Below are 26,845 nucleotides of genomic sequence, written 5' to 3' on the forward strand. Positions count from 1 at the left end.
TAGGCCGGAGGCAGAAGTCAGCAAGGGCCCACAGACATGTGTGGTCAGATTGCTATGCACAACATCAAAGGGAGTATAGTGACATAAACACAGCCATGAAATATGTACTCTGCCATTGTGCAATCAAGACTCAGTTCCAAATGTGTGACCTACTTGTCCGCTGGATATGCCGGTGGAGTATGTCAATGAGAAAGGAGTACTGCGGGCCTTGCTCGCGGAGGCTGTGATGGTCTGAGGAGGCTGCCAAGGTCACAAGCCTCGGGCTTGGAGCTTGCACCGGAACGTGGTGGGCCATCTTGGAGACACGAAGGTGTCGGAAGGTGAGCAGTGAGGCCTGGATGCTCAGGCAAGACAAGGTCTGGGGACCAGCGGCCTGGGGTGCAGCAGGCGCACTGGATCGCAGGCAACACCGCTCACGGCGTCAGCCTTGTGGTGGGGTGAGAGGCGCTGGCTTGGCAGACACATTAGCTATTCTGGAAAAGAACCACACCCAGGGCAACGTGCTTTTTATTCACACCTCTACGCTAGCCTGGAGTACTCCGGGCCAGCCCACTCTGCACACGCTTACAGGGGGGACGTAACGGGCTACATCTCTGAGATCTTCCCCACTGGCTGGGGTGACATGGTTGCGTCCACTGTCCACAACACTATCACCACCAGCAGTATATGTCGACATGGATATGTCTGTGGTCAGCATACTGCAGTCTGTCCAGCACATCCACGCCACACTTGACATTGTGTGCATTCACATTTATGGGTCACTTGCCTCCTTCGCACATGCCTGGTTCCCACCTCTCCCCACACTCTGGTATTGTGTGGCTGAGGTGCCATGCCGTTGATGGCTCATGTACATGGCTAGCCCAGGTTACCGCAGTACGTCGTGCTGTCGTGTATGGTGGGTGTGCATGTTGTTTGGCATGTAGTATGTGAGTTTGTAACGTGTGCATTCCCAGAGTTGTGAGTTTCATGATTGTGGAGTTTAGGTGTGTTGTGTGTTTATTTGGTATTTACCAACAAGCACTACATTTCCTTAGGTGCCATCCTGGAAGTTCCGGTTGATGATGGACTGTCGAAGGATGTATGAGTCATGCCCACTGCCAGGGTAGTTGGTGACGACATTGGTGAAGAGTCCCCGGTGGTCCACTATTGCCTGCACATTGATGGGATGCGTGTGCTTTCTGTTGCGGTAATTGTGTGCAGTGTCGGCAGGGGGCACAAGTAGGACATGTGTGCAGTCAATTGCCCCCAACACGTGCGGAACTCCAGCTATGGCGCAGAAGCCTTGCTTGGTCTCCAGCTGTTCCTGCGCAGTGTGGGAGAAGTATAGGTACTGGGGTACCAAGCTGTTGATGGCATCCAGGACAGGTGTGAGGAACTTGGATAGGGCTGGCTGTGAGACTCCTCCGACTCTGGCAGTTGTTGATTGGACGGTACCAGAGGCCAACAGGTGCAGCACAGCCAGCAGCTTTGTCTGAGGTGGGATGTTGGTTATCCGCTGTGTTGGTACCATCAGCCTGTGGGCAATGATGTTCAGGATGTGGAGGATGGTTGTCCTTTTTAGTCTGTAGTGGGCAATGACATTCTCTGGTGTTAGGTCTGAGAGGCTGGTGCGTTTCCTGAAGGTCCGCTGTCTTTGTCTGCGCTGCCTCTGTGGTGGTCCGGGGGCAGGGTGCGGGGGGGGTTCCAGCAGCGGTAGAGAGCCTGGGTGTGGTGGCGGTGGGTGTTGTGGCCCTGTTGGGGCTCCGAGCTGCATGATGAGTAGCTCCATGGCATCTCTAGTTCTTCAGGTGTGGCTCTGAGCTGGGCTCCCTTTTCTGGTGCCGTTTGTCGTCCTACTTTACACCAGGTCAGATCAGGTGTTAAAATCCTGCAGCTACCGCGCCTTCTCGCATGTTTTGTGATCTTATCACCGACCTGGCTGGTCATTGAGAATGTTGCGAAGTGGTGTGTTTGCGGCTTTTTGCACGGGAACACCTACTCTGCATCTCATTAGCATTAGTTGCTGGTGTCATCTGTAGCGATGTTTTTAGCGGCTGCTATCGCAGGTAAAATAGTGGTATGGGCTGTTAGCACCGGCTTGTGAATGGGGCGATACATTTATCACCAATTTGGTTGCGATAAAGTGCCGATAACTCAGCGATACATCCTTGAGAATATGCTCCATTATTTCTAAGTGCTGTGACAAAAATATCATAAGGAATGTATTCATGAGGTATACAATAATTAAATCATCACTGGATTCAAGTGACAATTTGACAGGCTTTATTGTTGTATCCACATTGCACAAAGCATGGTCAGCACAACTCACAGGAACAGATAACCCGTCACTGCAGTAAGCTTGTAGCTGTTGAAGGAGCAGAAGCTGTTGCCGTGGCATGTAAGAAATTAGAATATTGGTTGTGTAAGATGAGAGTTCTGCGCAAGTAATAGATCCACAATTTTCCCTTACTGGGTACAAAGCACTGCATTGTTGAGCTAGACGCTCTCAGAGTAGCCAACCAGAGCAGTCTAAGGTGTTGTGGGCCAGTAATCACCATTTACAGGCATGCGCAAATAACACTAAATAAATGATTGTCCAGTCAGCGCCTTTTCTTTGAAAAAGGAAAAGTACAGTTATTACACACACACTACTAAATACTATGCATTAATTTAAAAATATATACATTGAACAGATTGGAATACCTTGGGTGACATTCTGTAATCACATTTGACCACATAAGGGTCAGGCCCCCCTAAATACATGTACCCAACAACATGTAAGGCAAGCCTATTTGCTTTGTGAAAGGGTAATCAGTACAACACATAAGGCAAGTCTATTGGCTGTGAAAACGTTTGCCACATTAAAAGACACATAATTCACTTCATAAACCCACCATCATTTCATTCTAATCCATAACAATACGTATATACAAATATTTATGTCAGTAAAGCATTTCAACATTGATCAAAAGTCACAGTCAGCATTAAACTATCAATAAAACATTTTAAATAAGCATAACATGTGTCTGTGTCTCTATTTACATACTTTCAGGCCACATAACATGCAACCAATGAACCAACCAATAGAGGGTGCTGCATTCCCAGTGGAAGAATATAATTTCCAGTCTTGGGAGTACTTGAATGGTGAAAATCCTGTGGAGTCATAATTTCTTTCACCCCGCAAACATAGGGTCACTTTTGGAATTCCCTAGGGGGGATACCATGCTCCGGCAGCCCTCCACAACTCCACAATGTTCCAGACATAAAGTGGTGGTACCCCTGCCTTCCTGGAGATGCCATAAGCACTATTCTAGAAGCAAAATAAGCCCTGAAGGGCATTATAGGGCACTCCCAGTCCGGAAGCTGTGAATATTTGATTTGCGTCCCTGGCCGCTTTCCTGTTCTAGCTTGGCCTTTCTCTTCTGCTTCTTTTTATTTTGTTTACATTTTTTCAGCATTGTCCGGCACCACCCAGACACTCCTATCCTCTAATCCATTGGGGCGATGCAGGAGGCCCACTGCCTCACAGGCCACCAACTCAAGAGTGACCGGCACTGACGGGAGCCAACAGTCTTCCTCTCCTTGCCTGTCCTGTATTGGCAGGGTGCTGCCTCAGTGGGGATTGCCTCACTCCCCCCAGACACAGGCATGGGGACCAAGGGCAATGCCATGATTATTGGGGGGGCGCGACATCACTTACCCTTCATCGCCTTGGCTCTGGGTCCCAAGGTTGTGGTCTTGGGGCCTGGATCTTTTTCTCATACCTTGCTGGCCCATATTACAGTTGCTTCAGCCCCTAGAAAGATGGGGTCCCCAAGAGTAATCCCAGTATGGGGAGGGAGACCCATGCATGTCCTCTCCCCCTGGCAATTTTGTTATGAAGATTGTGTCACACCCCAGGGGTCTTGGCCCTCCCCGGGGAAAATCCAGAGAATAGCAGCATAGCCCCACATGCTTTGTTGCTCTGGTTGGGCATGCTTAATTAGGCCCAAATTCAAACATGCGTATCATGGGCCCCACTGGGCCAATGTTGATGTTTTTGGGCTCATTTTAAACCTGGTGGCAGGTTATAGCCACCAAGAGCAGTTCCAGAAGGCATCCTGTCCTCATAAGCACCACACTTTGCAGGGAGCTGGTTCCTTGGGCTCTATTCACCACCCTTTCTCCCGGTCTTTGTCTCTCATGCTCTTATCCTCCTTCTGGGGCTCAGAAGTCCAGATTTTTCCCCAACTGGTCCTCAGGAGGTGTAAGGGAATCAGTTTACCAGTTCCTGGAGAGACCCACTGGTTCTAGGGTCAACTGTTTGCAGAGTCCTTAGTCCATTATGGCATCAGGGTGCTTGTCTTTTCAGTTGCCCATGGCTGCTGCCGCCATTTCAGTCCAGGTCCAGAGTCTAACTCTCCCTTGTGCAAGAGTTTTAAATGTTGGTGGACAGTTCTAGAAGTCAGGCACCACTTGCCAATTCTAGGGTACCACAATACTCCAACTAAGAAGCGCACTAGACTTTTCCCAAAATACTGGCACCCCATTCTCTCTCTAGCCCGGTCACACATTATTCCCATATATAACTGATTTGCAGACGGAAGCAGACAGTGCAGCTATGGTGGTAGACATCACAGGCAGATGTGTGGCTGGTAATGATTTACACGGGCAGGAAATTTGCTTGTCTTCCTGGGAGAAATTCAATCAGGAAAATTCTAATACCTCTTCCAAGAGGCAAAATTCCAGCTGGAAAATAAAAGGCTGTTTCCCACATGGTTTTTACTCGCCTGACCCAGCGCATGCACTGAACTGGCAAGACTTTTTGTGAGGGCTACAAAAAGTGCTACCATGGGCAGCCTAGAGCTACAGTGCATGTGCGCGGGCGCGTGCGCCTCGCTTGATCGCGATTACTTTCACTTTCGCGGCCGCTTTGATCTTCTCCGTGAGCCATTCTGTTTATTACTTCTATGTAGTAATGGTGGCACCCGTGCTTTACCTTAAACATCTTAGGCTAAAGTTGGGTGCTGAGATTGCTTCAAAAGTAAAGAAATAGACAATTCTTTACTTTTGTAGCAATCTCTGCACCCGACTTTAGCTTAAGATGTTTAAGCTAAAGCACGGGTGCCGTCATTACTACAGAGCAGTAATAAACAGAAACAAGCATTGGCATAGCCAATAGGTATCACTTTTGGGACCTTATAAATATTTTGTTATGCAACTGTTGCATTGCTAAACACTTATAAGGTCCCAAAGGCAAGACGTATTGGCTATGCCAATGCTTGCTAGGTTTTGACATTAGCCAAGAACTTTTCATTTTCCTAATATAGGTCTTGAGTTTGCCAAGAGCTTTCACTTTTACTAAAATATATATAATCTACTAACATATAGGGGCTTTCAGCTACCCCTCTTAAAGCATTGGTTTGTTGCTGTGTCATTTATATTTTGCTTTACCCACTGCAGCATATAGCATGTGGCTGTGGGTCAGCTTACTTAAGCCACTGATTAACTTCACTTTGAGTGACTAAATGTTGCTCTCTCAAAAGGAGCACATCTACACACAAGATAGTTCCCTTCAGTTCCAGTGTTTTTGTTTTTACTATATAATTACTTTAGTGTTACATTTGTGTTTAGAGCCTGGTGTGATAGAAGAATGCTTCTGGTGTGCATTCTAAATTTATCATTCCCATCTCCTATCAATGCTCATGTAAATTCCTTTTGGAGATTTTTGCTTTTCTGACTGCTGCCAATTCACAGCATACAAGATTGTGTCCATTTGAAACTGTTCTGTATTAAGCATGTCCTCTTTTTAATTTTTTCTTTTTATCTTTTTTTATTTCATTGCTGATTTCGTTTTTTCCTCCTTTCTTTCTTTCTTTCTTTCTTTCTTTCTTTCTTTCTTTCTTTCTTTCTTTCTTTCTTTCTTTCTTTCTTTCTTTCTTTCTTTCTTTCTCTTCCTTCCTTCATTCTTGCCTCCTTTTATTATTTTTCATTCTCTTTCCTTTTATTTTTCCTCTCTTTCTATTTCTCTCTACCTTTTTTCTTGCCTCCTTTAATTATTTTTTATTTTCTCTTTCCTTATCTCTTTACTCTCATTCTGTCTTTTTCTCTTTTTCACTCTCTTTCTTTCATCTTTTTTCCTTCTTTATGTCTTTCATTGTTGCATTCTTTCTTTCTCTTTCTTTTCTTTCTTCTTTCCTTCTCTTTCTCTTTCATTCTTGCATTTTTTCAATCCTTTTTTCTTTCTTTTCTTCCTTCTGTTTCTTTCTTTCCTTATCTCTTTACTTCAGTCCTTTACATCCTTCATTCCTTTTTTCTTTATTTCCTACCTCCTGTTTCTTTCTTTCTTTATCTATTTCCTTCTCTCCTTCACATCTTTCTTTCCTTCTCTCCTTTACACCTTTCTTTCTTTCTTTCTTTCTTTCTTTCTTTCTTTCTTTCTTTCTTTCTTTCTTTCTTTCTTTCTTTCTTTCTTTCTTTCTTTCTTTCCTCCACTCTTTCCTTCTTTCCTTATTTCATATCTAACGTTTCTGCCCTTCTCTCTTTCCCTCTTTCTTTTCTTTTCCTTTTCTTTTCGTCTTTCCGTATTTCATATCTCACGTTTCTGCCCTTCTCTCTTTCCTCTTTCTTTTCTTTTCTTTTCCTTTTCTTTTCTTCTTTCCTTCTTTATTTATTTCTTTTTTGCCTTGCTTCTTTCTTTCTTGCAAGAGGCTTGTAGTCAATGCCGCACTGATTGACTTTTTTTAGGTCTGAATTAGCCAAGAGTCTTTTGATTTCATTAAAAGTATGTGTATAACAAAATTACTGATAGGAGTTTCAGTCAGACCTCCTCTTCCACCCACCCAGGCATGCATTAAGGAACAATGTATGAGCCCAGGCTCTAATTACATCAATAATGGACTATGGCAATATAGTGTATATGGGCCTGCCTGACTATTTAATTAGTAGGTGGCAGGTGGCTCAGAATACAGCCACTCAAACAGTACTCAGCGTACCTCTGAGAACGCATATATTTTCGTTTCTCAGAGAATTGCACTGGCTTCCCATTAAGAGATCCCTTTAAGATCTTATTGTTAATCCATAGAGCATTTCATGGGACAGGCCTAGTGTACCTGAGAGGGTGAATCTGTTTTATATCCCTCTCAGAAGTCTGCGCTCAGCAAATTTCTTTTTGGCCCAAATTCCTTGGATCTCTAAATCCAGAACAGGAAAGGAGGTCCTTCGCTTTCTTGGGACCATCTTTATTGAATAACTTCCTTTTGGAATTAAGATGCATCGCTTCCACCCCTCTGTTCTGGAAGAAGCTAAAACAGCTGATTCTGTTCCTTTTTGCCCCCGGTTTTCCACTGTCTGTGCAGAGCACCAGGACTCTCTTCAGAGTAATAGCTGCACTGTAGAAATGCTTTTTACAGTACATTATGTTATACTTGAGCCATTGACTGCCTCCACTATGAGTTACGGCATGCTGCCCTGTCACAAGCAACACATCCAAACTTAAAGTTGTTCCCTTCGGTGTCATTGAGTACTGTGGTAATGTGTGATGTTTAGCCTCATCATACCAGATGCTAGACTCGAAGGTTCACCCTAAACATGCATCACTATATTTTAGAAGCAAGGCCATCTTGGGGGGCGACGAACAGGTTATTGGAAGCATGGCATGGACCCATGTCCAATAGAGAGTTTCTCTCCCAGGTAAGGGTGACCTGGGGATGACAATATGGAGTATTCCACAAGCTTAGGCGGCATTGTTACCAGGATTCCAACTCAGCGTGCGTTCACCAGGCAAGTTGCAGATATACATTTGATTCACTTGCACAATAAAAATCACTCCTCCAACAATAAATCCAGCTATGCGCCTGACAGGAAACAGACTTATAAATGCAGACACACACAATACACATACGTACCATTCACCACCATGTACCAGACATTCCTGAGGCCTGGCACACCACACAAGCACCACTTATGCTCAGTTACAGCTTCCTGCAACTAAGAAATTAACATAGCTTAATGGGTTAATAAAATGTGCAAAAAAATACATAAAGGGGTATATTCACAAGAATGTGTGATAACTACCGCATGAGTAGCCGAACACAACTTTCAATATCGCAGCCCACCGCGGGAAAATAACCCTGTGTCAACGTGGAATTCACAAAAAGGTGGTAGCATGCGATAGCCACCAGATAACGCGGACAATGTCCGCGATACAATCACCCCGAAGGAGATAAAAAGACAATCCACAACACCAGAAAACCTGTGATGAGCCCTTCCGTGATGAGGAAAGCAGGGATAAGCAGTGCTAGGGCAGCAATACTCACACACAATGCGGGAACAAGCACAAGAACGACATACGGAAAATACCACTGAACAAAATACAGCAACAGTGGAGTACCACGGATGCACTCTGGCCAACTGCAGAGGACAACATGCACACCACAACATCCAAGCACCGTGGAAGGACAGAACCGACAGGCACACCGCATGAAAGCGACCAGTGGCAGACAAATGTATGTATGTATAAATATTTATAGAGCGCACTGCAACCCTACGGGCATCCTGGCGCTAGTGACATAGTGAAGAGGAGAGAAAGCTAAAGGGTTATACTCTGGGGAACAGCCAGGTCTTGAGCTGCCCACGGAATAGTGTCAATTCCTGGATCTGTCGTAATTCCAATGGAAGACTGTTCCACAGACGCGCAGCCGCAATGCTAAAGGCTCGGCCTCCCAGGGTAGCTCTCTTCGTCCTGGGAATCAAGGCCCGCCTAGCTGATGAAGAACGCAGAGTGCACGTGGGAATATACCAACTGAATAGGTTTTGCAGCGGTCTGGGTCCAAAGCCGTGAAGAGCTTTAAAGGCTACGCACAGAGATTTGAACAGAATTCTCTGTTGCACAGGCAGCCAGTGAAGCTCGGACAAAGCCCTAGTGCTAGAGAAAGAACGTGGTTTCAGGAGGGCAAGTTTTGCGGCCGCTACCTGAATGCGTTGAAGTCGCCGTATCAGGTAATCTGGAGACGCAAGCAACAAGGCGTTACAATAGTCCAAACGACTAAGGATGGTACAACGAACCACTGTGCCTCTCACATGCAGAGGAAGCAAGGGTAGAATCCTGCGTAGGCCTCGCATAATAATGTGACAGCTCGAGGCCACCTTGTTGACATGCGACTCCAGACTTAGCTTCTCATTGAAGCAGACCCCCAGATTACGCACAGTCTTTACTGGAACCAGGGGGGTGTCTAAGGGGAGAGGCCAGAAATTAGAAGGCAAGGCTAAAGGCACCTTGCCCACTGAGCAATGTAAGATCTCAGTTTTGGCACCATTGAACTGCAAGGCATTGTTTTTCAGCCAAGTCGTCATTTCCAGCATACAGTTATGAAACGTAGATAAGGAATCCACCTGATCACCTTCCAGGGAGATGATCAGTTGCGTATCATCAGCATAATTGACAGCCGTAGTATTGCAAGATTTAATGATTTGGACCAGAGGTCGCATATATACATTGAACAATATCGGGCTAATAGAGGAGCCCTGAGGGACACCCTGTTTATTAGGAAAAAAAGCTGACTGATACGGGGGCAGGAAAACCGCCTGCCGTCTATCCGACAGATAAGAGCAGAGCCACTTTAGGGCCAGATCTGTGCCCCCACCTCCTCAAGTCGATGTAGGAGGATATCATTGCTAACCGTATCGAAAGCGGCGGATAAGTCTAGCAGTATCAAAGTTGCAGGAAGCCCCTTATCCGCCCGCATTCGCAGATCATCCAAGGCAGTAATCAGTGCAGATTCGGTTCCATGCCCAGGACGGAAACCAAATTGATTCTCCTCCAGCTTGCCGTTGCTCTCCAAAAACCTCGAAAGCTCTTGGCTGACGAGGCGCTCAGCTATCTTAGCTGGAAAAGGCAACAAGGAAATAGGGCGAAAGTTCCCATAGCAAGCGGGATCCAACGAAGGTTTTTTCAGAAGGGGAGATACCAACGCATCTTTCCAACAGGCCGGAACCACACCACTAATCAGTGACTGATTGATAATCTGATGAAGGTGCGGGAAAGTTTCCGACCCTAATTCCTTCCAGAGCTTCTGCGGAATAGGGTCTAACGGAGAGCCAGAACAAACTTTCTTGACCAAATTGAGGAAATCATCCGAAGAAAGACACGTCCAATGGTCTAAACAAGGTCCTGCCAGTATCACTTGATTTAACCTAAACATTGTGCAGCCGAGCGGATCCACTGTTGGTGCCTCCGCTCCAGCCTTGCTGCTGATCACCGGATCAGGCTGCAAGCCTACTAGGATTCCCTTTATTTTGTCATGAAAAAAGGCTGCCAGCCCATCACACAGATCCTGCGAAGGAGTAATCTTATTGGCCAGGCACTCTGGGTTGGTGATACCTCTCAGGATATCAAAAACACATTTGGTACTATTTGGGGCTTTTAAGATAAGGTCCGCAAAATAGGACGCCTTGGTAGTTGCAATGGTTTGTTTGTATCTGACCAGCAATTCCCGCCAGGCAATCTTGTCACTGGTCAGATACTGACTGCGCCACTGTCTCTCTGCGTGTTTGCACTGAATTTTGAATGCCCTTAGTTCCTCTGAGAACCATGGTGCTGAAGGGGATCCTCTTTTCCTAAGCCGTTTCAGTGGAGCAGATCGATTAATAGCATTCGTAATAAAGCTGCAGAGCTCCTTATAGTTAGAGTCAACCGACTGCCCTGAGTCAGGGAGGGGGGCTGCATCAAACAGAGGTGCACATTGAGCTTTCCTCCTCAAGGCTTTCCAATCCCTAACCAGGACACTATTGGTGTCCTTAAGCGGGGGATGTATACCTAGGGATCGACAGTATTCTGAATCTGATCAGGTGGTGATCGGACTACATTCTCGGCCGCAAATATCAAATCTAGAGCATGTCCTGCCGAATGAGTTGCTTCCAGCACACGTTGTGGCAGGTAGAAGGTAGCACATGATTGGACAATATTATTGTATGCTGCTTTCATCATTGTGTTAGGCCAAAGATTAAGATCTCCCAAAATCATCAATCTATGGTGGGTCAGTGCCAAATTGCCGATGACATCCAAAAACTGCTGTTGTGATTGCTCACTTACAGTCCCCGGGGGTCTGTAGCATAGAATCCCAGTCAAGACATGATCGGATCTATCCTTCAAGGAGAAGCCCAGGGTTTCAAACTGCGAGATCTCGTCAATGTCCAATGGCGAGAAATCCCATATCTCTTTGTAGATGATCCCAATTCCGCCACCCCTGCCGCTAGATCTGGGTTTGTGAAAGGCTTTGAAACCAGGGGGGCAGACATCGCCAAGTACTAGATCAAGACCAGACGCAAGCCAGGTTTCCGTCATAAACAGTGTATCAAGATTATGTTCATCAATTAACAATTGGATTTCCGTGGAGTGCTTGGGGAGAGACCTGACGTTTAAAAGTCCACAATTCAGCCCGTCCTCAAGGGGAGAGCAGACAGCAGTCTCTAATGGCGACCCTACCTCCGGCGCTTCCGGAGTCAGAGCACAGTTGTTAAGCTCATACAGTTGTGTCCGAGAATAGCAAAGACGCGCAGTGGGTAGCTTCGTACAAGGCAAGGAAATGTATGTGGCGTTATGGGGCGTGACAGTCGCGACCGAGGAGCGGACGGGTGCAGACGGGCATGCCTTTGGTGCGCCTTCGGCGCGCCGCCGGCGCGCCCGCAGCGCGCGTCTGCTGCGCGGTCGCTCCAGGGCGACGTTAAGTAGGCGCCAGCAGAGAAAGACTAGAGTGCTGACCTCCTATCGAGGTACGCTAGTTCCGGTCGTGCAAGGATGAAGGGGAATTAAATCGTAGCGGTCTTTGTGCAAAGAAAGCAATTTTAGCAGCAACAGAGTATATTTTTAAAAACACGAGCAGAAGTAAAAACACAATTCCCAAATTCAATTATTCCACAACCCCCAAGCGTCACTCCCTTCAATGTCTAATCAAGCGCGGTCGCTCCAGGGCGACGTTAAGTAGGCGCCCGCAGAGAAAGACTAGAGTGCTGACCTCCTATCGAGGTACGCTAGTTCCGGTCGTGCAAGGATGAAGGGGAATTAAATCGTAGCGGTCTTTGTGCAAAGAAAGCAATTTTAGCAGCAACAGAGTATATTTTTAAAAACAGGAGCAGAAGTTGTGGTAAATAAAATACCGGACTGAATTTCATACGGAATCTTAAAATAAAGTAAATAGCTCAAAATAACAAGAGGCAGAATCCGTGGTATAAGAGGTTTCTAAATGGGCTTTATTCCATTCAAAATGGCCGACTCGAGTCGCGGCCTTCAGGTTCCGTCACCACGAGGGTTCAGGAAGTGAAGTACAACATTTTGTTGATAGACATGCATTTTTATAATAAGTGCATTACAATGAAACGAATGTAGAAGGCGTAACATTTGATAAGAAAAATGACGTGACAGTGACATAATCGAAACTAGGCGTAATAAGGAATAAAAGAAACATAATTGGTTAGGATTATCAGACATAGGTGGATCTATAAGATAATACTTGGCATAGATGCGCGCGCAGCAGTATGACGTGTAATTGACGTGCAACTAGGGGGTGAAGGGGACTTGACATTAACTCTACATATGGAGACGAAAAGTCTGAGGGGTCAAGTCAACCTAATCCCAAATCATATCTAACATCCTATGTTTAGAGAACTATGTTATCCACAAGGAAGGACTCTCGGACAGAATCTATTCTATACTAACTGTGTGTGCGTGTACAAGCGTCTAAGTGTCTATATGAGATGTGAGGGGCAGAAAACTTTCCATGGCAACAGGGCTATGAATCACTTGCAGGAGGACGGAAAGGCTGAGTCCTTTGCTTGTGAGCTAAAGGAAATGTTTACCTAAATCACTAGACAGGAATGCATCGGCTGAAGAGCAAAATAGATAATTCGAAGGTGAAATACAGCTTCTTGGCAGACAGGCGAAAACTAGCCGAGGCAGGCACCGTTAGCTGCACAGGGAGTAGGACAAAGTTCATGGATACAGATGCGAGCTCAAGCTGAAGCTGTCAGAGACAGAGAGCAGGGAAAGGCTTTGAGGACAGAATCGGGCCTACTTGCCTGAATTGTAAAAATGGAGTAACTTAGCCATATAAAGTCGGTGGCCTTTCATACTTAGGAATCGAATATCCAGCCCATTCATGGCGGATCTGACAGAGAACATGTTGACGGTAGACACACATATGTTTGCGTCTTAGAAACTGGAACTGGAGGGAACATACATGTACTTGTAACATGTATATAGAACCGTTGGGGTCCAAGATAGGGGACATAACTGATCAGGAAAATCCACATTTCCACATTCCCTCCTTGTCCCCTACTTGCCCTTCAAGAGATATCAATCTTCATCATTCCATCGATTTGCTCATGGAGCATCATTTCTTCTTCTTTCTTCTTCCGGGATCTTGAGCGAGAACTGTGATATGGAATGCATGATGTGGCACACAGACCACAAATCGCTGGTCCACATTGCAGGCATAAACAACAACTGAAGAGCATAAGAAGGCCAATACCTAGGAAGGATAGAACTCTCCATCCCCAGGCTGATATCACACTCCAAAACCACCCGGACCACGTCCAAGTGCCTGGATTCTCGTGTATCTGGCTTACAATCTTATGAAGGCGTGTTATGGCTTTATATACAGATGGCGAATTTTCTGGTATGAATATGCAGCAGCTGGATCCGATGACCCTGCAAGCTCCGCCCCTATCGGCCAGGATGACGTCAAGGACAAGACGATTCTGGAGAACAACAATTCTCATCACTGATTGTTCCTCTGTCAGATTGCCTAGGGCGGCTATAGTCTCGTTTACTACAGCTTCAAGAGTCTTGGTGAGTCTGCGTATCAGCTTACTATTTGATATTGTACCTATATAGGGAAAGATACCTTTATTGAAATCTACATACTTGTCCCATGCTGTCTCAGTATAATCGACAACTGGGAGATCTCTCCGCTCTCTTTTGTGTACTAAATGAACATGTCGATAATAATCAGGAGGAGCTAGAAAAACAGGTGGCAAAAGGAATGCGATGTAACAGGTACCATCCCAATCTAGAGGCAGACGCATATATGCCGTCTGACCACATATGAAGTAAGAATGGCGAGAAGCTTTAAATGAAGATTTACCTTGATCACTATATTCTACTGTAGTAACACATTGGCTATGGCCCACATGTATGGAACCAACTTTTCTTACACATAATTCACCCTTTACTGGAAATACTGACATAGTGGGCAGAATTAGTTCAACTTCGGATTTGACATTCAAAATCATAAGATTAGGCGTAAAATTACCTAATTTATACACTTCATTTTCTAAATCAGTTCCTGTTCTACTGGGGTGACCCTCCTTATTAGGGTGACAGACTTTGAATAAAACTAGATTCAGATTTCCCCATATCCAATGTTGTTGATAAACTGCTGTGTCTGGGTCTATGGAATTTAATAAACTAAACCATGCTCCACAGGAGCCATTGTGTGTGAACGGATGTGGAAAGAAAGGCAGAACTCCTTTGTTATTCTGATAGGGAGGAAGTCGGCCACACACCCAACAATTGGTGGCATTACTAGTCTGATGGGAATGATGTAACATACTAATGAATGTGTTATTACGCAGCGCAAGTCTATAGGACAACTCATGTGGGGGTAGGTCACTAAAAGAATGTTCATCAGTTATATTGAAAACACGTTTAGAAACAGGATAATACATATGCAACAATATACTTGCAGTAACTATTAAAAAAACTCAAGGAAAACAAAATTAATAAAGTCATAATACAGTGGCTACGCAGTAATTTACAATAAGCATGTCGTTTCATTATGATTCTGGACTCTACATGATTCAGACCTAAGGGATACATGTCGGGACAGATTCAACCGCTTCACCTTGGAGAGGACTTAAACAATCAAATCGTCCGACAGTTTAGATCTGGACCTGAGTTTCTGTTTATAGAGTTCGGTGCTACTGGCCTCAGCCAAAGGTAGCTTTGAGTCAATGGGGGAAGACACACGGGGAGTACTGTCTGTGTCAGGAGGAAGTCCATGAAATCTTTTGATATGACTGGAATGGACCCAGCCCTTCTTCCCTTCGATCTTCACAGCTGTTCTGGTCGTCAGCAGGACCAACTTAGGAAGTTTCCACCTGGGCTCCAATTGGGTTTTCCGATCAAAATTTCTGACGAGGACATAATCACCGGGAATCACATCATGAGGTTTCACCTCGGTGTTGTCGGGAAAAGCTGCGATTACCTGTGAACGACAAGATTGTAGTGCAGACATCAAGGAAGCCAGGTAATCTGTCAGCATATTACAGTCAACATCAGTTATTTTACGGGGTATAGGCGTCCCCCACATATTCGGTGGTCTACCAAAGATCACTTCATAAGGGGATAGCCCTGTTCGAGAGTGTGCTACCATCCTCATGTAAAATAGCGCAACTGGTAAGGCTACTATCCAGTCCACACCCTTTTCCTGACATATTTTAGACAGTCTGATTTTTAAAAGTTGATTATGTCGTTCCACGAGACCTGCTGCCTCGGGGTGTCGGACACAATGAAACTTCCACTGATATCCCAGCAAAAGTGAAACATGTTTCATTAATTCGGATGAGAAAGGCTGGCCGTTATCTGAATATACAACACGTGGTAAACCGTACCGTGGGAAGAATTCTCGAACTAGCTGCTTGGCAGTAGTCGGGGCAGTGTAATCTGATACGGGATACGCCTCTGTCCAACGGGAGAGAGCGCAGACAACTACGAGAACATATTTGAATCCTCGACAACGTTCCATCTGAATATAATCCATCTGGAGGACTTCAAAAGGATGGTCAGGAGGCTGAAATCCACCCTGCTCTACGGGAACACTCTTTCCTGGATTAAACTGACAACATATCATACAGGTACGAACCTTTTGTTTAGCTGCTGCTCGTAAATGTTTGTTGAACCAAATGTGCTGAATGCTGTCTAGCATAGCCTTCTCTCCTAAATGTGCTGGACTGTGAACTGTAGCTATAATGGCTTGAACCATGGAATCAGGGAGAAACCATACAGATTTCTCCTTCGTCATCCATCCTTGATCTGTCTGGATCCCTCCTAGTTCAGTCCACTTCTTTATTTCTTCTGCTGTGGCATGTGTCTGTATGTCAATTACGTCAAGTGCGGGATCCTTAATTGTCATACACTGTGTTGGTGTCTGAACTATTGGCTTTGTCATGTCTAATGTGCGATTCTGAGCAGTCTGTTTAGCTGTTCTGTCAGCTAAATCATTTCCTTGAGAAATGGTATCAGTAACCTTCGTGTGTGCTTTACATTTCATAATCGATATAGCAGTGGGTAAATGTATTGCGTCTAACAAGGCATGAATGAGGGGTCCGTGCTGAATGTGGGCACCATGGGACGTTAAATAACCTCTCTCTCGCCATAGCACGCCGAAGTCGTGTACAACTCCGAATGCATAACGTGAGTCAGTGTATACATTAACTTTCTTATTTGTGGCTTGAATACAGGCTTGCGTTAGAGCAATAAGTTCTGCTGCTTGGGCTGACAGAGTATCTATACAATGTGTCTCAATAATTTCAGTGTCTGTTGTGACTGCATACGCGGCCACTAAATCTCCTGTACTTGTTCTCATGCACGATCCGTCTACATACAACGTCAGGTCTGGATCTAACAATGGAACGTCTGTCAAGTCTTGTCTAGGTTTCGTCTTTATTTCAATGATTTCAACACAATCATGAGCTAGTGGGTCTGTTCCAATTACAGGTAATAGTGTAGCAGGATTCAATGTATTACACCGTCGGATCTCTATGTGTGGTTGAAACAATGTCAGTTCATAACCGGTAAGTCTTGCTATGGTCAAGTGTTGTGTTTGTGTTCGGTTCACAAGAATCTCTACTGCATGTGGTACTTGTACTGTCAATGGGTGTCCTAATACTATGGCATCGCTTTGTCTGATTGCTAAAGCTGTCGCTGCCACTGACTTCAGGCATGCAGGCAAAGCCTGAGCTACGGGATCTAATGTACTGGAAAAATAGGCACATGGCTTGCGTGATCCTGCTTGATCCTGAGTGAGTACTGACAAGGCAGTACCTTCGCGTTCTGTAACAAAGAGTGTAAAATGTTTGCTATAACATGGTGTTGCTAAAACAGGTGCTTGACATAAAGCTTCCTTTAGGCTTTCAAAAGCTTGTGTATGTTCCTGAGTCCAAGGGAGAACAGTCGATGTGGCTGCCTCCTGTGTGGTTAACTGAATGAGTGGTTTTGCTAGAAATGCGTACTGAGGGATCCACTGCCTACAATATGAAGTGAGGCCTATGAAAGCTCGCACCTCCTTCTGTGTCTGGGGTATTGACATATTAGCAATTAACTGGATGCGATCTGGTGTAAGCTGCCTTCCCTCCTTGGACAGCGAGTGACCAAGATAAATAACTCGCTGAACACAGAATTGCAGCTTAGAAGGGGACACCTTGTGCCCCTTGTCGGCTAGGAAATGTAAAACTGTCAGAGAAGCTTTTTCACATTCTGGCTCGCTTCTCGCGGTGATCAGCAGATCATCGACATATTGAAGCAGTGCTGTATTGACTGGCATGTGGATACTGTCAAGTTCTCGTTTCAGTGCTTGGCTGTAGATGCTGGGGCTTTCTGTGAATCCTTGGGGAGCGCGTGAGAATTTAAAGCTGCGTCCATTTAAACTGAATCCGAACAAGTATTGGCTTTCCGGATCTATTGGGACGCTGAAAAAGGCATTCTTGAGATCAATTACAGTAAAAAATGTTGCTTCGGAATCAATTGCTGTCAACAATGATGATATATCAGGGACCACAGGGAATTGTGGTACAATACACTTGTTTAGTTCACGCAAATCAATAACCAATCGGTACACTGGTGGGGCAGTAGGATCAGTTCGTTTAAGAATCGGAATTATCGGTGAATTACATACATTGGAGTCTGTTTCTACAACTACTCCCTGGGCAATTAGCTCATCAATGATTTTCAGCAAAGCCACTACAGCATCATGCGGTAACTTGTATTGTCGCATTCGTGGTAGTACCACTCCTGCTTTCAATGTAACTCGATAGGGTGTAATGTTCATGCAGCCAACATCCGTAGGGCCTTGTGCCCATAGATGTACTGGTAAAGTCTGTAGTCGGGGATCCATGTCTCTAGACACATAGTGACCTTTAAAATCACGCAAAAACAACCTTACTCCTTCCGGAGAACAACATATTATGGCTCCTAGTGCTTTCAGAGTTTTAATTCCTAACAGATTTTCTGGGCATGATTTAGTAAGCAATAAATCTGTAGTTCGTGTCAAAGGTCCTATCGTAAGTGGTAGAGGCTGTGATACTTCATTAACAATAGGTTTTCCCGAAAAACCAAGGGAAACATTTTGAGAGCCTGAGAGGGGTGCCCCTGGAACCTCACTTCGTTTTATAGTTGTTCGACTTGCCCCTGTATCGAGTAAGAATTTTCTATCTTGACCTAATAATTCACTATGTACATAAGGTCCTTCTTGATCTACCGGAATCTCGATAAGCGGTAAGTCAACTTCCCTCTCTAGGCTGGTTCATGCGTAACGCTGATACTCAGGGTATTCATACTGTGCAGTCTGATACATTTGTCGTGTTGTAGTTTGTGTGGCAGTAGCGGGCAACGGTGGTGCAGCTGGCACAAACTGTATGGGTTGCTGTGAGGCTGGCATGGACTGTTGCTGAACTGGCATGGACTGTCCATGCTGCATAGCTCCTTGTTCATTCTGATCTTGTCTAACTAATCGTGGTCTCTCTTTTGCAATACCTGTAGCTATATTACGTTTCAGGACTGGACAATCGTGTACATAATGGCCTAGTTGTTTACAGTAATTGCAGGTTCCTTTTACAGGAACTGCAGAATCACCAGAATGTGTCACACCCTTTTTGTGACCATCTGCTGGTACTGTCTGAGAAACTAGCATTTTCATTTTTGTATCCTTCATGCGTCTATGCTCGTGTTCTTGTTCATCCCTAATTCTATTGTGATGATACTGTAACATTTGTAGCATTTGCGACGGAGTGTTACTTTGCCAGGTACTCTCGAATTTCAATATTCTATTCTTCACTGGGGGCAATGCATTTTCCACTAATTTTGTCACAAATAGATGTGGATATGAGTCACTACTTGCTTTTATACCACTATTTATACCAAAACATTTTTCAAATCGAGCATAATAATCGCTTGTGTCTTCATCTTGCTTTTGTTTACAGGCTGTGATTGCACCCCAATCTTCCTTTTTTGTAGTTAATAAACGTGGCAGTACCTGTACTAGTAAACCTGGTAACAGTTTAACTTTATCCCCGAGCCCTGAACCTGCAGTTCGGCCCCTTTCTTCCTCGGCTAATGCTGTCCAGTCTATCTTTTGGTCTCCCACTTCCCACTCTTTTTCTTTCAGTTTTTCATAAATGCCAGCAGGCAAAAGCACCTTTAATATCGTCATAATATCAGGAAAGGTGTACTCTCCCATCAGTAACATGTCTTTAATTTCTCGGTGGAAACCCGCTGGGTCTTTGTCATGACTAGGTACTACTTTCTTCATTTCTAATAATTCCATTTTTGATATGGGTGTGTAAACAAATACACGGTGAAACTCATTGTCTTCGCCTTTTATTGGGTGCACTTCCCGTAAAGGATTTTGTCTATCCATGTAGTACGGTGCTCTTTCTCTGGGGGGCAGGGAGAGAGAATCTGGATTTACAAAAAGGACGTACTGCTTACGTGACACTAATATCTCTTTAATTAGCTTGTTACTAGAACCTCTCCATCTGTACGTGAGTAGTTCCGTTAATATATCAGGCAAAGGACCAGGGTCAGCATGTTGGCTCTTATATAATATAAGGAGTTGCTGAATCATATAGATTCCAGCTAAACGTTGTTCATCCGTACTGAGGTTGAGAAACGTGTGTGCTACGGTCTCATCACCGTATTTTTCAGGACTAACAATCCAGTGAACGGCTGATCTGGCTAATTCTTGCTCATCTATGGAATCGAGGAGGTGATAACCCCTTCGTTCTCGTAGTATTTTATCTGCGGCTTGAAACGAATGTTCAGGAGATTTCAGATTTATTACAGGCGTCGGATACGTTCTGCTATTATTTGGGTATACAGAGTGTATTGGATCAGAAAAACATCTAGTATTTTCACAGGATCTTCCTCTGCCTACATAGGCTATGGTCTCTGACTGTCTTGCAGAGTTCCCTGATTCGGACACTTCATCTTGCTCAAACTCGTCTGTTCCCAATCTTTCTTCATGAATACGCTCTATTTCTTTACGGATTTTTCGGCACATGGCTATTATACAATTTTGCTTATCGTGTCTCCCTTCTGATATATTCTGACTCCATCTTGTAAGAGTAAGCATTACATTCGGGTCTACCCCCGGACGATCTTGATTTCTGATCACACAGTTTATGAGGAAACGTAACAGTTCCCCCTGTATCTCTACTTTCTGGAATTCCATAGCTCTGTTAATACATCCTGGATCTCGTCCTGTTTGAACAAAATGATATATGTTATCCAGATGCGTAGTCATTCCTGGTAACCTTGCTAAATACTCTGCGGCTCGTCTGATACGTAATGATGCCAGAACCATTTCATCCTCTTTACCAACCACTGGGTCATATCTACAATTTACAAGGAGTTCCTTAAGCGTACGTTCATTTACGAATTTTGGTGTACGTGAATGTGTTGACTCTTGAAAGACAAGTTTATTTATTCTAGGTGGTGTAAAAGTACTGCTAGCACCTCCCGTGGCCCCATCTGGGGCGTCGGGTGTGAAAGGGTTCGTCGAACGTGACACCGCAACTATGGGTGTCGATACCTCTGTAGAGTCGACTGCGGAGACAGATGCGGAAACGGATGTGCTTGCCGACGCTTGTGTCGGAACTTGCTGTTGCACGGGGACAGATACCTGATCCTGACGTTGAACCCCTCTGCCAGATGGTCTATGTGGTGCGGCGTTAGCATACTCGGGAGCTGCGTCATCTAGATATGAGGAAAGAAAAACATCTTCTGCGGTTCTGGGAAGCCCCTTTGGATGTACCTTAATTGGAAATAATGGGGGTGGCAAGTCTTTTGGTATCTCTGGAGCAGCCTTAGGTAATCCTTCGGCTAGTAGGGGATACATACCATTCATAAGAGCATTTCTTTGTCTATTTACTTGTTCTGATTTCACTCGGATACCTTCCTCAATTAATAGATTTTCTTGAACTTTATTTGAACTTTCTTTACTCCTCTCTTCTTGTCTACGTGCTTTTTCTGTTCGTCTATGAGATTCTTTACGCCATAACTCGACAGCGTCTTTCTGTGACTGTCTGACCTTTCTTTTCCATAACTCTTCCTCCACTTTCATGATGCACTCTGCATCCCAGGTTCCCGCTGCGGGCCACCTTTGACTTTCCGGTAATCCCTTGGTATAATCTACCCATAGATCAAGAAACAATATGGCATCTAAGCCATGTTTATGGTACATGAAATGTCCTGGAGTGTCTCTAGGAGGAATAGGAACTGCTTCTTCAAGCACCCCTTTTCTGGTAGTAATCTGTCTTAACTTCGAGAAGAGCGGCATATTGACAACTGACCTGATACTTACTCTTGAACTTACTTAATACGAGAAAAACACAATAATGAACAGTGAACAATGAACAGTCATTCATACCACAATATGCAAGACATTTTCTGAATACTTTAAACATTAAACATTAAACATTTAATAATGGTCGACAATGATGACAGTCTGCCTAACTAATCACCACGCTGAATTCTTGACAATAACTGAACACTTCGGAATACTTGATATACTGCTAAACAGTACATATACACTGCTAAACAGTGCAGACCGGATTTGTGTACCCAAATCCGTTTTGACCGGCACAACCTATGTGCGCGTCAACACGCCTCCCCGGCGATGGTACTCACCGAGTAGCTCCTTGAAACGGAAGGCCTCAGAGAATGGACAGGACTCGATAACTGCGGACAGCGGACCCTCTGGACGTCGGGATTTCGGAAAACCTGGTGGGCCTCTGTATACCTCGGATCTTGCTCTCTCAGCTAGGCTCTGGTCGGGATACTTCGCACTTCTCACCGCCTCGTCTGGGTTGATCGCAGCCTCAGTCGCCCCCGCTTGACTGGAGGGAGCTTACAGGAAATCCTGCTGGTACGCGTTTATGGTCCGTCCAGCTGTGGCAGGAGACCGGGCCTGCAACGCACCGCCGGCGCGTGAGATGAGAAAGTGTCCCTATTCGGGCGCCATTATGTGGTAAATAAAATACCGGACTGAATTTCATACGGAATCTTAAAATAAAGTAAATAGCTCAAAATAACAAGAGGCAGAATCCGTGGTATAAGAGGTTTCTAAATGGGCTTTATTCCATTCAAAATGGCCGACTCGAGTCGCGGCCTTCAGGTTCCGTCACCACGAGGGTTCAGGAAGTGAAGTACAACATTTTGTTGATAGACATGCATTTTTATAATAAGTGCATTACAATGAAACGAATGTAGAAGGCGTAACATTTGATAAGAAAAATGACGTGACAGTGACATAATCGAAACTAGGCGTAATAAGGAATAAAAGAAACATAATTGGTTAGGATTATCAGACATAGGTGGATCTATAAGATAATACTTGGCATAGATGCGCGCGCAGCAGTATGACGTGTAATTGACGTGCAACTAGGGGGTGAAGGGGACTTGACATTAACTCTACATATGGAGACGAAAAGTCTGAGGGGTCAAGTCAACCTAATCCCAAATCATATCTAACATCCTATGTTTAGAGAACTATGTTATCCACAAGGAAGGACTCTCGGACAGAATCTATTCTATACTAACTGTGTGTGCGTGTACAAGCGTCTAAGTGTCTATATGAGATGTGAGGGGCAGAAAACTTTCCATGGCAACAGGGCTATGAATCACTTGCAGGAGGACGGAAAGGCTGAGTCCTTTGCTTGTGAGCTAAAGGAAATGTTTACCTAAATCACTAGACAGGAATGCATCGGCTGAAGAGCAAAATAGATAATTCGAAGGTGAAATACAGCTTCTTGGCAGACAGGCGAAAACTAGCCGAGGCAGGCACCGTTAGCTGCACAGGGAGTAGGACAAAGTTCATGGATACAGATGCGAGCTCAAGCTGAAGCTGTCAGAGACAGAGAGCAGGGAAAGGCTTTGAGGACAGAATCGGGCCTACTTGCCTGAATTGTAAAAATGGAGTAACTTAGCCATATAAAGTCGGTGGCCTTTCATACTTAGGAATCGAATATCCAGCCCATTCATGGCGGATCTGACAGAGAACATGTTGACGGTAGACACACATATGTTTGCGTCTTAGAAACTGGAACTGGAGGGAACATACATGTACTTGTAACATGTATATAGAACCGTTGGGGTCCAAGATAGGGGACATAACTGATCAGGAAAATCCACATTTCCACAAAGTAAAAACACAATTCCCAAATTCAATTATTCCACAACCCCCAAGCATCACTCCCTTCAATGTCTGAATCCGCTGGAGCAACACACCCACCATGCAGCATACGCACATAAGCAGAAGTGCACCTCAACATTGGTAACATCCCGGTACAAACAGCAACCCCTCCACAACTGAACACAGGACACACCTGGACCGGCAAATGTGCACAACCAGGCAAATCACATCCGTAACCCCAGGGATATGTAACATGACAATGCACAATTCCAAACGTCAACCTGCAAAAATGTTTAATTCACACATGCAGTGCAATTGGACATCTACTACAGTCCCATGAGTGCCACGGATCGACACAATGTGACGTGCTCATGATAAGTAGCTGTCACTGATGTAGTTCCTACAGGCCATTCCTGCTGCAGCTGCAGTGGGATGTGGCTCACCTGCCCCATCACCATCATCATTGTTCAGTACCTCTGGTACTTGGATCCATGGGGCCCTGGATGCAAAACACAACATGCAACGATCATCTTGCACACGACGTCCGGGATGTACAGGTTCTTCCCACCTGTGCCGTCCTGGCACCTGACACGTGACTTCAACACTGTTTGTGTGTTCAACGATGCCCCTGGTGCGTATGTGGGCCGCATTGAACTGCCTCTGGGTGGGTGTGTTTGGGTCTAGCAGGGGTGTCATCATCCAAGGGCAGAGTGCATATCCTTGTTCACCTGTGACAGTGCAGGGAGAAAAGAGTCAATACTTGGTTCTGCGGGATGTGATGGCAGGCCCACCAACTCAGTGATGCCTGTGCTGGCTGTGTGTGGGATGAGTGTAAGCCAGCCCTCAGGGAGTAGCCCCGGATGACCATGGAGTGGTGTAGTCATGTCTGGTAGGTGGTCGTGTAGTCTGACATGTCGAATGTGGCTTGGTCACGTGTGCATCCCCACTGATGTGCTTTGTGCGTTCTTGGCTGTGGGATGTGTGGTGTGTTGATTTGGTACTTACCAACGAGCAGTCCAGTCCCATATGTGCCATCCTGGAAGCGCTGGTTGATGATGGACTGTCGAAAGATAAAGGCATTGTGCACACTGCCTGGAGAGTTTGCGATAACATTGGTGAAGAGTCCCCGGTGGTCCACTATTGTCTGCACATAGATGGAATGCGTGTGCTTTCTGTTGCGGTAGTGGTGTGCAGTATCCGCAGGGGGCACAAGTGGAACATGTGTGCAGTCAATTGCCCCCAACACAGCCGGGAATCCATCTATGGTGCAGAAGCCTTGCTTTATCTCAGCTGTTCCTGTGCAGTGTTGGGGGAGTGAAGGTACTGGGGTATGAAGCTGATAATGGCATCCAGGACAAGTGTGATGAACTTTGATAGGACTGGCTGTGAGACTCCTCCGACTCTGGCAGTTGTTGGTTGGAAGGTACTAGAGGCCAACAGGTGCAGCACAGCCAGCAGCTTAGTCTGTGGTGGGATGTTGGTCCTCCGCTGTGTTGGGACCGTCAGCCTGTGGGCAATGTGTGTCATGATGCAGAGAATGGTTGTCCTTTTGAGCCTGTAGTGGGCAATGACTTCTGCGGGTGTTAGGTCTGTGAGAGTGGTGCGTTTTCAGTAGGTTCCCTACGCTGCCTCTCTGGTGGTCTGGGGGTGGGGTGGGTCTGGGTCCTGGGGGTGGTGGCGGTGGCGGTGGCGGTGGGTGTTGTGTCCCTGTTGGGGCTCCGAGCTGTATGATGAGTAGCTCCATGGCATAGTTTGTTCTTCGGGTATGGCTGTGTGTGGGGCTCCGTTGCCTACTGCATATAGGCGTCCGTCTTTACACCTGCTTGAGGCAGGTGTTAAATACCTGCGGCCACCGCGGCTTAGCGCCAGTTTTTGGTTTGCTTTGCAGTTCTGGCAGTTCGTTGTGAAAGTGGTGTTGTTGTTTTTTTGTGTGTTTTTACACTGGTACGCCTACTCTGCATCTCATTAGAGTTAGTTGGTGGTGTCCGCCATGGTGTTAGATTTTGGGGCAGTTATCACTGGAATACTGGCGATTTCTGCGGTTTGCACCTGCTTGTGAATGGGGTGTTAAATTTGTCTCCACTTTTTGCATTAAGGTGGAGATAAATCGGAGATAAGTCCTTGTGAATATGCCCCAAAATGCAGTACCAGCATTCTTTGAGAAATATCTCTGAATCATGATGCCATACATTTATTACAGTGAATATGTATATAACTTAACAATTACCATAATTTTTTGAAAACTGATTCTTTGAAGACCAAAACCATAGTTGGATGGGCCAAATTACTACCTCCTCCTCATTCCTATTCTCCTTTCTTGCAGAGCTATGCCCAGTGTGGTTTGTGGGTAAAACCTCCAAACTATCATTCAAACAACTGTTATTGCATCCGGTAGAGAGTAAGGGACAAAGGAGTAAAAGGAAAGCTCCAAATCATCATCAAAAGTATCTGGCTAACCATACAGGCCCTGCAATTGAACAACATGTGGTTAGGTGGAAGAACATGCCCCGGGCCTCATCTGGTGCTTGAAAAGTTTTCTGCAGGTGAGTACTCTTTCGTGGAAGGTGATCCGTTGAGCTACCAATTAAATAAAATAATGCACAGTGACACCACACAAAAATGTGATACTAAATGACACTTACCTTTTTTTTGCAGTTCTATATAGCGAAACCTCAACCTGAAGGTATCAGAGTGCTTTACATGAGCATCAGTTGCATTACAGATGAACATGTTAATTAATTTTTTTGGGGGGGCAGGGAGATTAAGGGCTTATTTATGAGCCCTTTGCACTGCTGTTGCATCACTTTTTGCGACTCACCGGCGGCATAAAAAATGCACCACACCGCACTATATTTACAGAGTGATATATCTAAGCTGATGCATCACTTTGTAACCCCCTGCGTTACATATACCTGAGTTAGGTATAATGTATGCAGGGTGGGTGTTCCCCCACAAAAAAGGGTCGTTGAAGAGGCGCAGTGAAATCTACCAGATTTCACTACGCCACTTCTAGGACGCCACAGTGTCAAATCCTTAATCCTGCCTCACTGCAGATGCCTTTAACATGGGACTTGCCCTTGTGTAGTGGCACATTGCTGGAGTTTAATCTGTTTTGCGACACACTCCAGCAATGCATCATTACTGTGCTAATAGATATGTCAGGAATACTGACGTATCTGTTGACTCCTTGTGACATGAAGCGCTGTACAGTAAATAGGGAGCATCCAAGGTGTCACAAGGAGGGCACACTGAAAAGTGTTGCATCCTTGGTTTCACCCAGCAATGTGATACTTTTCATAAATGAGGCCCTAAATGATTTGCCCAAAATCACAGGATGTTTGAGTCTCACCCCAGACTCTATCCTGGTTCCACAGCTTCAAAGTAGACCACCCTAGCTGTTAAGCCACACCCTCTCCCTTGTG

The sequence above is a fragment of the Triturus cristatus genome, chromosome 2_2 (assembly GCF_964204655.1).
Source record: "Triturus cristatus chromosome 2_2, aTriCri1.1, whole genome shotgun sequence".
Taxonomy (NCBI): Eukaryota; Metazoa; Chordata; class Amphibia; order Caudata; family Salamandridae; genus Triturus; species Triturus cristatus.